A 9,742-nucleotide genomic window follows, 5' to 3' on the forward strand; every position below is an offset into this window, starting at 1 on the left:
AGATTTGAGCGACTAGCGTTTTTCGATCTTTTCGGTCGTTGTCTTATACTTTGGCCTCCAAACTTTGTGTACTTTTTGTGGCTTCTTTCCCACTTCTTCCCTCTACAACTTTTTGGCCTCTTGCGCAAGAATTCACGCTTGTGCAAGCAGTACGCGGTGCTTTTTGATCCGCTCCTCAAGAGTTGAACGAGTCCTTTTGACTTGTACCCATTTACTTGTTGATGATTTGGAGAGGGCATTTTTTCGTTGTTGGGGCACTTGGCGTTGCCTAATTTTCAGATCCGTCTCGTAACGGATCCCGTCAATTGACTCCAAAGCCCTAACGAGTTGGCATGCAAGGCGTTGGCGCTACCTTTGGCGAGCTCTCTTCGATAAAGTGGGCTCTGTACTCAACTCCTTGATTGAGAAGGAGTTTAGATCTGCAGATCCGGACACGTTGGAGGCTGGAAGGGCGTTGCAAGGTTCAACTACCGCAGCTTTGGGGGCATTGATCTTCCTTCGCTTGCGAGAGGCGGAGGATCTGGAGGAGGAGGACGACAGATACTCCTCGAACTTCAGTTGGTCCAACTCGTATTCGACCACTTCTTCAACTGGGATGCAAATCCGAGGTTGCGACACGACAGCTTCGGCAGCGAAGCTGTTGGCTCCCACTGTGGTCGCCAGTTTGTTTCTGTTGAAAATTATTGTATTCATTACAGTATTCATTATAACTTCGGTCGTTACAATGAAAACAAAAAGATAGTCTTTTTATATGACTTTTACACAACAAAAAATACAATTCTCGTCAAACAAATGCATAGATTGTTTATCGGTCTTCTGCTTGTGTGGGATCTTTGCCTGTGCCGGGGAATTTGATATCCGTGGACCGCCGCGGATCGATTCCGGTTGATGAAAAATTCATCAGAGCTCCTACCTCACCAAGGAGGTATTTGCTTGAAGCGCTAAAATCGACCAAGCGAAATCAGTAGCTCTTTTCGAGATTAAGACGAAGCCTAATCTCAAGGAATGGACGTACGGGGCTTCGGATCCTTCGAATAGCTCCGTCTTTATGCCGAAGTTCGCCGGGATCTGATTTGCCTTCGCTAAAATTCATGCTCCTTGACTCCTCAATCTAGCAGCACCTCCACGTCCTGATAATAAATCGTCCCCCTTGAAAAGAGGCCCTAGGCCTGTATTTATAGGCTTCGGTTAGGGGGTTTTCGGATAAGAATGGGTGATTTGACCTTATCTTCAGTTAGTAACGGCCTAACCACGTTTGTAGATGATATCTAGGCAGTTAAGAACCTCTGGAACAGATAAATCCCGAGAAAATTGTTCAAAACCGTCGAAAAATGTGTCCGGGGGTCAAACCTGCGCGAAACAGCCCGCCGACCCGTGGGGGCAGGGGTTTGGTTTTTTTTTTGCCGAGTTCTTTGGTGTTTTCTGGTTTTCCATCGTTTTACGTGTTTGATCGTCTTGTTTACTTGTACGATTTGCTAACTTACTTCATACACTCGTTAGCTTCTTTACGATACTTGGAACTGACTGATAAGTGCAAGTTGACTGACGAGTGCATTCAGTCGCTTGGAGTTGATCGACGCGCGCGTGTTGATTGACGTGTGCGAGCTGATTGACGCGTGCGAGCTGATTAACTCGCGCGAGCTGACTGACGTACGCTCATTGACTGACCCATGTGAACTGATTGACGCATGCGCGTTGACCGACGTGCGTGAGCTGGTTGACGTGAACCTTCTCGATTCGTCCACTCTTTGATTTGAGTTTTATTCGAGGACCTATAGGTAATTTTTGACGCCTACAATCGTCAAGCGACTTGCGCATTCACAAAACGCATGAAGCGAATCGGTGAAGTGTACAAGTCAACAAAATGACGGAATGCATGCAGAAGGACGAAACAAGTCCAGACTGAACATACCGAGAAAGCTCATAGCGGCCGAGTCGCGTCAAAACGACTCAGCCAGGCGAGTAGCTTAGCGACCGAGTCACCAATTGGTGGTTCCTGCCTAAACCGAACCGGTTCGGTTCATTTTGCACCCGGTTCAGCCAGATTCGATCTGAAAACGTGTTTTGACGGTTTTTTACGAGTTTTCACAAGATTTTTTCTATTCCAGAGGTTCCTAACTACCTAGATGTTATCTCTAAATGTGGTTACACAATTGTCAACTAAGGATAAGGCCAAATCCATCGTTCTTATCCGAAATCCCCCAACCGAAGCCTATAAATATAGGCCTAAGGGTTCATTTCACAAGGGCGGACATCAAGAGGGCGAGGTACTGTCAAATTGGAGAGTGAAGCATGAATTTCACAGGGTTAGCAAATCTTGGTGAAGTTCCTCAATCAAAAAAGAGAGAGTTCGAGAGATCTAGTACCTATTTCCCCCTATTCCTCTAGATTTAAGCTTAGTCTTAATCCCGAGAAGAGTCGTAATCTCGCTTGGTCAGAATTACCACTTCTGGGAATACTTCCTTCGTAAAATAGGAGCTTTGATTATCAATCTGTCAACCAGATCTAATCTGTGGTGGTCCACGGATATCAACATCCCCGGCACAGGCAAAGTTCTCACGCAAACAGCAGGCGATAAACATCTGTTGTGTGTTGTTTGACAAAGTTTTAATTTTTATTTTCATTGTATAAGTCGATATTATAAAAAGATCTACTTTTCTCTTCTTTTTTCGAACTTGTAATCGATAAACGGTTGTAATGAATTCGTTGGCAATAAAAGTAACTTTTGACCCAAACATCGCCCAGGACTTATTTGGACGCCTGTGTTTTTGATTAGCCATGATGGTCGAGTTGTACTATAGGATTCGATCATATGTTGTACCTTGGGTTTACCCTGAAGAGGTACTAAGGGCTTTTAATTCGACTGAGGAGTCTAATGCCTAGAACTCTTGAGAGATGAATAGGTCTTTGGCAGCCTTGAGACCGAATGACAACCCTGAGGTTGGGTGCCTAGGTCTTACGTAGGTGCTTAGGTCTTCGGCCCTAGTGAAGGCTTGCTTCCTGTGAGATAAGAGTTAATTCATATTTGATAAGATTTTATTTGTTCTGAAATTTACATGTTTATGGAAATTATCCATCGCAGACATCGGACGCTCAATAAGGTTGAATCACTTGTGATCTTGTTGTCTCTATTTCAAAGGTAGTTTTGTAGTGGATGAGGCCGCCGAAAAAGAGCCTTTTTAGTTGGATTTGGCCTTTAATATAGTGGACGAATCGATTTTAGATGAAGATGAGTCAAAACTCTATTTTTCATCTCATCAGCCAAGGTTTCTTTTGAGTCTGAATCTTCAATAAGGCCTTGAAGGCGGATGATTGGCATGCCAAATTTTAGCAAAAGGAGCTACCCAGATGCCACGACTCATGTTGAATGGCGTTTTCTAGGTTGGGGTCGTGAGGGTTGGGGGCACGACCAAAAGCTACATGGTACCTTTTGTGGTAAAAATTCTCTTGAAGAGAGAATCCACCAGCCGGTATTACACTCCCTAGAAATGAACGCAACGGTTTTCTCGAAGGAGATTCGGGAGCACTGGGGAATGGACCATGCTATGAATGGAGAACTTTCCCTTATGGGGATCATGTGGGTCACATGCTTCGACCATTAAAGCTTAGGCAACTGTAGTGCTGCAGTCATCAGTTGAAGGGCCAAGGTCATTCTTTTTGAGAAGACAACAATTAGTTGATAGGTCTTAGGCTTTTTCCGCAATCTCATCCCTAGAATATGGGAGTTCCCTTCAAAGAATCTTTATGGTCCAAGGCACCTATCACAGACTTAATCACTACTCCTATGCTCATATGAGCTATTTCCAGTTAGAGCATAAGTGATATTTAGCCTGATCGGATCCTATGTTCTGGCCAAAGTTATTCTGTGATGACGATTAGAAGTCGAGGTTGCTTTTCAAGAAAGACAACCATCCTTATGACGTGTCTTCTTCTGGAGGGTTTTCTAGGGGGTTGAAGGTCACTCTACCATCTAGCAGATGGTGTTCTTGGTAAACACTTCTTAGATAGGTCGTTGAGGCCTTCGAGGACTATGCCTATGTTGATTCCTCTTAGCCAAAGCTAACCCTCCTTAGCTTGAATGATACAACTCTTGACTTCATTTAGCTTGGATGATGCAACTCTGATGTTATTCTTCAGGCTGAGTAGAATCAGACTCTTGTTCATAACTTGGCATGTCTTCTCAAAAAAGAAGAGAGGCCCCATGGTGGGCGCCAAACTATTGATGACTAGGACCAAACAGTCAATCGGATCCAGGCTGGGATCGCTTCTGATCCGAAACCAGATCGGTCCCCCCTGGATCCTAGTCGAGATGGGGTAGGAGAGAGTGATGGAGGGGTCGCTCCTTTCTTCGACTTTATGTCAGGTTCTTGAATGGGGACTTGATGTCCATGCTGCACAGACAAGAAAAATCCGTAAGAGGGAGGGGACCTATTCCATCGTGATTCCTCCGACGGTTAAATTAGTAAAACTCGAGTGGGGAGGGGGAAGAACGGGAACCGATGTGGTTCTTAAAGTGGCAATGTGCATGCCCAAAGGTTCTACATGAGCTCCATTGCATAGGAACTGTGGGTTCTTTTTCCTTTTAGAGAGAGAGTGAGGAAACCTTAGCTTCATCTTTTTTCTTAAGTCTTGCCCCCCTTTTTTGAGGTTAGGAATATACTTATATTTATCTCCATTACCGGTATCAATATAGATCACCTCTATCCTAGCCTCAGGAGACGGTGATGAAGTGCGGGCTAAGAGCCGAGTCATCCCTTGCTTTATAGGTGTCGACTGGCAACTGGAGAGGAAGTCACTTTGTTATGGGAGAGGGCATTTCTGCATTTTTCGAGAAGTGATTGAGAGTGTAGCAGAAGGCACGCCGGCATGCTGAGTCATCATTCATTTTACAGGTGTCGACTAGCAACTAGAGGGGAAGTCACTTCGATACGAGAGAGGGTGTCTTTGTATTTTTTGGGAAGTGGTTGAGAACATAGCAGAAGGCACGTGGGCATGCTGAGTCATCCCTCGCTTTACAGGTGTCGGTTTGGGCGACTAAAGAGGAAGTCACTTTGATATGGGAAAGAGTGTCTTTAAATTTTTTCGAGAAGTGATTGGAGCGTAGCAAAAGGCACGTGGGCAGCTGACAAGTCCTGGAGACCATCAGGCCAAAATCTGATAAGGCTTGTCCGAGGTGGACTAAGATGCTGACATGATGCTCTGGGGGAGAGGTTTGAGGTAGCGATTGAGTCTTCAACTTAGCCGACAAGTAGGAATGTCCATTAAGTCACTGTTGTGTTAGGGAATGTCCATTGAGTCTTCAACTTAGCTTGAGGTGGACTGAGATGCTAACATATGCTCTCTACATGCTTAGTATTATTATACATACAGTTTTATGTTGTGTATTGCATGTAGATTAAGCACGGGATTTCCAACAATATGTGCACACAAATTTTTACATATTTGATTGAAAACATAATGATTTATGATATTCTTCTTATTACTTTTTACATCTTAGTATAATCTTATCATGTTTAGTATTGCAAAAGTAGGAATAAAAGTTTCTATATGTTGTTCATGAAATATTCTTGGATATATCAAACAAGTTTAGAGCTTAACTTTATACTTAAATATAGCTCTAATATTTCTTTTTGTGTACAAAAGTACATATCTGCTATAACATCAACCAAAAAGAGTGTATTCATGATAAAGATGGTCAAAGACCCACGCTCTATAAATGCACATCAAAATTGACTATAATTGTTAAAAGATGATCAAAGACCCATACTCGTGGATAAAAATATGTAATATCTCAAGGGTATCCATCCTATGCTAAATATTTTTGATATTTAGATATGGTGTACATCACCCTACAAGTGCCATAACTCTTTCTCTTGAAAACTTCTATACGGTTAAGACGATAGATCGAAATTTTGGATCTTTTCTAAAGTTTGAGATAATTCAAGTTGTGTAACAAAAGAAGAAGCTCAAACTAGATAAAATAAATTTAAATTTGTATTATGAACTAAATTGATTAGTTCTATTATAGTTTTTACAATTTTTTCATTGATATCTTCATACTTTTTATGTGAATTTTCATATCACGTATTACCATAGTTCATGTGTTTTGAAGTTGTATATGTATTTCTCATGCTATTTTTTGTAAAAAAAAATTTGTGAACCGGTATGTATTTCTCTTTCTTACACCTTTGGATAATTTTTAACTGGATTTTTAGGTATATTGTATATTCAAGATGTGTGTTTCTTTTGATAACTGAAATTACCCTAGAGGGGGGTGAATAGGGTATATGGTAATCTAATCTGATATTAATGCCAATTTACAACTTATTAATTATAAACTCTTGCAAGTATGATATTCAAGGAGATATGAGCAAGTATATGAAATTAATTAAGGGCGATATAAGTATGAACTACTAAACAAATGAGATAGTACGCAATGTAACAATCATACAAACAATATAATTATGGAGTTTGGTCCGATCTATGTCTCCGCTCCCCACTCTCATGGAGAATCCACTATCTCAAAAGATACTATACAATTGGTTTTTAACGCTCACTGATAAACTTTTACTACACTCACAATGCAATCACACAACACACCCTCTAAGTGTTGGCCTAGCATGTGTCGTCTTTCTCAAGTGCTCAGATTTACAACCTCTCTCTAGGCTTTACTAGTGACGCCGAAGGAAATAATACCATGTTTTTAAGATATTGGTCTCCTCGGATCAGAGATAACTTGAAACAGGTCTAAGAAAAGTCGTTATTGTGTAAAACTCCCCAAGATCCTTTTAGGGTACACCAAACAAATTAATCCTTAAATTACAACTGCACTCTTTTCATGAGTTCTTTGATTCATCTATAGTTTGTGATTTTTCTTGTCTTGCATATAACATTGTATGAATGATGAGGAGGTATCACAATTTTTTTTTTCTATTTGAATTTTTCATAATAAAAAACACCCTTATAGTATATATCTACTGTTGGACTTTTTAGTTTCAAGCTATTTGAATATGAAATAAATTCCAGTTCTGCACTAATTAATCAGATTTAATATTTTTTTATTTTTATTTTAGATGGAAATTGGATTAAAATAATGGTCACCAAATCTAAGCACGGTCAATTTGCAATTTTGTTTTTCAGAATTTTCTCTAGACCATCCACATTGCACAAAAGAAATCCAATTATAATTATTATGATCAAATAAAAAAGAATGGAAAAAAGAAAGAAAAAAAATACTACATTACGATCAACTCTTTGATCATTTGATTTTTTTTTTTCTAGACCCCCAGGTTCATCATGTTTGGTCCTATGTGCTTTTCGGTCTCTTTCCTCTAACATTCATCGGCTAATCTAATATTCTTCATACATAATCCAGCAATCCTCTCCTTTCCATCCAAGGTTCGAAGGATTGGCTAGAGGATAAGCAAGTCATACGGATAAAAGAAATCATCCATTAGAAGTAGCAAGGAGGAGTGACAACATGATGGAAACTTTGAATTAATTTAGAATTTTGAAAGGAAATAATGAAAAGAATTGATGTTCGTTATCGTAGTTAACAATGGTTTGATTTGCATTCACAGTCAGTCAACTTTGTTTTAATTTTCCAAACTCTATAATATTCTAACTAACGGGTTGACATTGTCTGATCATATGATTTGTCTCCTAACGATTCTCAAGTATCTGTTCTCATGTTATTGGACCTTTGCTCAAACTACAAACAACTAAATTAATGAACTTTTCTTAGTAACTGAGGATGGATGCCCAAAAGTGTACAACTAAGTGAACTTATCTCGTCACATATTGTTCTCGTCTCTGACCATAAGAAATGCTTTTAATTTATGTCCCCAGATACATTAATTAATAATACAGATGAATGAGAATTTTGTAAATTTTCTTTATTTTGGCTATTTCTTTTTATTTTTTCTCATTTGCCCGATTGGCACATGCCCTGCGCCTACCACTTCGAAGTAATTCAAGCCTCGAAATGGAGATAGTTTACATCAGACACAAGCAGCCCATTGAAAAGATATTTTCTGTGAGGTTACGAGTATAACTGATGTGAAACAATGTATATGCAGGTGCAAGATCAGCGACAACAATGCTTCACTAAATCAGCGATCGATCTAAGCAGGAAGTTCAAGAATAAAATAAAGCGAACGATGGTTTTTAAGCAAAAGTTGCAATGTACTAAGTTTGAACCTTTGTAAAACTATTCCGATAAATAACGTAATGATTCGTTCTCTTAATACAGTTCAATTTGTAATATTTAGATAAGTAGAAATACTCAGCAACAGATTCACTCACTCACTAATCAAACTGAATACAGCATAATCGCAATTGATACTAAGATTAATAATAACATGCACGCAATAGCAATTCTGAAAATACTTGGGTGTAAGAAAATTAAACCTTCGTCGGGTTGGACTGGTTCGACGGGAGGATCCTCTGGAGGCGGCTCAACAATGCCAAATATGAGGAGTGAAAGCTCTCCACTGAGGACGACGTAATTAGGATGAAGTGGTGTATCCGGATGAAAACGTCGATGCCACGAACTAATCCCCAAACGACTCTCTACGCTGTCGACGATCTGATGAGTCACACGCTCGATGTACTTGGGTACGCTCTCGAATGGTTGATAATCAAACTACAGGGAAAGATGTAAATCAACAATATCAGTCTCTGGATCAAGCACAAGATCGTAGTCTTCAACGTCGAGATCAGCCATGCACCAATGGATCACGACTCAAAACTTAAATCAAACCGAACCGAACTGAACCCCAAATGAACTGAACAAGTTAACTCGGTTTGGGCCAGAACAAAACAGAACCGACCCGATTACTTCTGCTTTGTTCGACCAGAGGAAGAGAGGCGAAGCGACTAAAGCAGTGCTCTGATCGATCGATGACGACGGGCGTTGACGACGGGACGAAGTAGGCGGCGGTGGACGCAGATGGCGGCAGGATGAGACGATGACGTCGATGACTGAGGCGGCGATAGAGCTGCTTGTATGCGTGGTTGATGGCGGCGACTAGGGTTTCATGGTGGTGGGTGTTCGGGAGTGACAAGGACGGCGGTTGTCAAAGCCGTCGGAGATGGGGATGGCGGAGGTGGGGAGAGAGGAGGGCGGCGGCTGCTTGAACAGAAGAAGGAACAGGGGAGCGATCTAGGGTTTCACACTCACGTTTCACACGTTCAAGCACACAGGTAATTGCAACTAATTTTCAATAATCCCCATTATCTTAATTCTGATTACAACAAGGTTTATATAGAGAATATTACAGATTTTGAAATTTCAATCAAATTTTTCTCAACCTCATCCATCAACAAACTAAATAACTAACAACAATTCAAATCTGAAATCAACTACTAACTGAAAAATAACTAAAAATCTAAATATCAGAACCATATCGCAGGGATCTGATGCACAGCTGAAATACGGCGTCTTCTACGCTGATAAACAGGACGAAAGTCCCATGCACGTGCCTGGATGTCCTCATCAATAACTATGCCAAATAAATAAACCTACCAAAATGTGACCACTTTCTTTAGTGACAACAAAACCAAGTGAAGATCTCGACGACTGTGTGGCTATTATGCAAGCGAATTGCGCAGGGAAAAGCACGGTCACATGCCTTGTGTTAAATGCCTAACTTTGTGCGGAAATAAGGCCTCACATGCTTCTCTCCGGTTTAGTCATTTTCGGCAGGCCTATTTTCAGTAGGCCCATGAAAACGAAATATTG

This window comes from Asparagus officinalis, chromosome 8 (genome assembly GCF_001876935.1).
Source record: "Asparagus officinalis chromosome 8, Aspof.V1, whole genome shotgun sequence".
Taxonomy (NCBI): domain Eukaryota; kingdom Viridiplantae; phylum Streptophyta; class Magnoliopsida; order Asparagales; family Asparagaceae; genus Asparagus; species Asparagus officinalis.